The sequence below is a fragment of the Mus caroli genome, chromosome 3, assembly GCF_900094665.2.
Source record: "Mus caroli chromosome 3, CAROLI_EIJ_v1.1, whole genome shotgun sequence".
NCBI lineage: Eukaryota > Metazoa > Chordata > Mammalia > Rodentia > Muridae > Mus > Mus caroli.
The window spans coordinates 9,828,990-9,832,315 of record NC_034572.1 but is presented as its reverse complement, the minus strand read 5'-3'; the positions used below and the strand labels follow the sequence as shown (position 1 = coordinate 9,832,315).

The following is a 3,326-nucleotide window of genomic DNA, read 5'->3' as shown; positions in this document are numbered from 1 at the left end:
TCCGCACGCAATTGGATTGGAGCAGAAGCTGTGTTCCACTCACCAGAAGTCTTAAGATCCTGTGGTGGGTGTTGTGGGTAGCTGGCGAGTGTCAGCCGACCCTGCGCCCTAGCTACCCCGGTTCCCTAAATCTCTTAATCTCCTTCAATAGTATCTTTCTGACAAGTTACCTCCTAGTGTATCTGTCTCTTTTCCTTTAGATCTGTGAACTCCCTTATACAATTCATATTGTGTAGTACCAAAGAAGGGTCAGCAATCACCACCTCCACTCCCTCCTCTCCTCCCCACCACCCTCTGTAACCCCCCACCAACAGGACCAGATCTGGTGCAACTCACAGCAGGGTCTTCTTGTATTTCAGCCTGCTTGTGCCTCTCTTTCAATTCACTGCAGACAGGCAGAATAGTTTTTATTGGAGAGAAGAGCCCCAAATATCTACGTGGCAAGGCTTTACAGAAAGCTACAAGTGCATGCATATGTGTGTTTGTGTGTGTGTGTGTGTTTAAGCATCTAATTGGAGAGTTACCATGGCCTTTAACCTAAGTGGTTAGTGCTAGGAGACATATCATAAATTTCTGCTTCCTTCTGCATTCTGGTCATGAGTCAAGGGGTGGGCTTGTAACCTGAGAGTGCAGATCTGTTGAGGTAATAACTCAGAGGTGATGGTCTTGTTGGGCGTGAGCCTAGAAACTGGAGCTAGGTTCTGGTTTTGCTGGGTGTAACTTGGGAAGTAATGCTAGGTACTGGCCTGTTACTTTATCTGAGTTCAAACTTAGATCAGGTTCTCTAAAATGAAGTTTGAATTTAAAACATTTGGCCTCTCAATTGCATCCTTATATTTTTTGAGAAATTATGTATTTTTTAACCCATGTTCTTAGAGTTCTTTTCCACAGCTTTAAGGGCTGTCCTGAAGGTCCTAGCATTTACCATTTTGAGACATTATCCAAACCCTTAACTCTTGAACTTGTGATGTTTCCGATTATCATGGAGTCATTAACATTAACAGGGAGTACATTCTTTGAAGGACAAACATAAAATACATACATTACTATACAAATAAGCCTTATTCCCCCAGCAGCCATCAACACTCAAGGCAGTTCACACCTGCTGGCACTGTCTCAGAGGCAAGAACCCCATCCTTCTGTCTCTACCAAGGCCATGCCAGACGGAACAACAAGGCTATCCTTAACAGGGGCTTATGTGTTTTCTCACGTTGGGTTTGCTGTTTGATGAGGTAATATGTATCTACTAATTCATCTGCCAAAAAGGGTCAAACTGATTGAACTCTTGAATCCACTTAAGCATCTGGTGGGAGGCCTAGAATTTGAGGGAAATTATGGATATTTGGGAAGATTTCATTATTTATTATATATATTTGAGAAGATGTAGTAATGAAAATATGTTATAAAATATAGGTAAGCATTCTAAAAAGAATAGCTCATTTAATTTTTTTAATACAGTTAATCAATGTGAATGAGATTTCTAACGTTTGAAATCATGATTAAAAATTAAGACTAGGTAAAATGGTGCTTTTAAGTAAATACAATTTTTCACTTACTCTAAACTTTCTTACAATATAATATTATTTACTGGCATCTGTATATAAATGCAATCGAACTTCTTTTCCTATGCAGTTTTACTGGCAGAAAAATGTTTTAATTTTGAGACTGGTCTAAATAATAGATGTGTAATACTTATCTTGTAAAATTATCGACCACTCACTTCTATTTTTGTACAATTTTGTACAATTATGTTATATCACAGATATTTTGCATTTCCCTGATGACTAAGGGTGTTGAGCATTTCTTTAGGTGCTTCTCAGCCATTTGGTATTCCTCAGATGAGAATTCTTTGTTTAGCTCTGTACGCCATTTTTGATAGGGTTATTTCTCTGGAGTCTAACTTCTTGAGTTCTTTGTATATATTGGATATTAGCTCTCTATCAGATGGAGGGCTGGTAAAGATCTTTTCCTAATCTGTTGGTTACTGACAGTGTCCATATTAGCCCAGAAGCTGGGAATACCCAAAATTCAATTCACAGACCACATGATGCTCAAGAAGAAAAAATACCAAAGGGTATGATTGTATGTCCTAGAAAGGTGAAACAAAATACCCATGGGAGGAGATACAGAGACAAAGTGTGGAGCAGATACTGAAGGAAAGGCCATACAGAGACTGGCCTACATGAGGATCCATCCCATATACAGTTACCAAACCCAGGCACTATTGAGGATGTCAAGAAGTGCTTGCTGACAGGAGCGTGATATAGCTGTCTCCTGAGAGGTTCTGCCAGAGCCTGACATATACAGAGGTGGATGCTCTTAGCCAACTATTGGACTGAGCACAGGTCCCCAATGGAGGAGCTAGAAAAAAGACTGAAGGAGCTAAAGGGGTTTGCAGCCCCATAGGAGGCATAACAATGTGAACCAACCAGTACCCCCAGAGCTCCCAGGCACTAAACCACCAACCAAAGAGTATATGTGGAGGGACCCATGGCTCTATCTACATATGTTGCAGAGGATGGCCTTCTTGGACATCAGTGGGAGGAGAGGTGCTTGATCCTGGGAAGGCTCAATGTTCCAGTGTAGGGGAATGCCAGGAGAGGGAAGGGGGAGTTGGTGGGTTGGTGAGCATGGGGAAGGGGGGTGGGATAGGGGGTTTTCAGAGAGGAAATCAGGAAAGGGTATAACATTTGAAATATAAATAAAGAAAATATAATTTTAAAATAAGATTATTTTGATAGATTCCTTGCCAAAACTAAATCAAGACCAGTTAAGCAATTTGAATAATCCTATAACACATAAGAAAATTAGAAGCAGTCATCAAAAGTTTCCCATCAACAACAACAACACCTTCAACAACAACAACAAAAATAGGTCAAAGCCAGATGGTTTTAGTGCAAAATTATACAAGACTTTCAAACAAGAGTTAATACAAAATAGAAACAGAAGAAACATTGCCAAATCTATTCCATGAGGCCACAATCACCCTGATACCTAAACTACACAGAGATTCAATAAAGAAAGAATTTCAGGCCAATTTCTTTTATGCATTGATGCAAAAATACTTAATATAATACTTACAAATGGAATCCAAAGCACATCAAAAATGTTGTCAACCATGATCAAGTAGACTTCATTCGAGAGCTGCAGGGATAGGGCAACGTAGGAAATTCCATCCATGTAATCTTATATATAAACAAACTGGAAGGGAAAAAAAATCACATGGTATTTTCATTAGATGTTGAAGAAACCTTTGATTCGTGCTTGCTTCGGCAGCACATATACTAAAATTGGAACGATACAGAGAAGATTAGCATGGCCCCTGC

The 3,326-nt window shown here is 39.7% G+C and overlaps 1 pseudogene; it reads left to right on the top strand.

The window, feature by feature from the left end:
* The first annotated feature begins 3,260 nt into the window (after positions 1–3,260).
* LOC115030682 lies at positions 3,261–3,326 on the top strand (annotated as a pseudogene).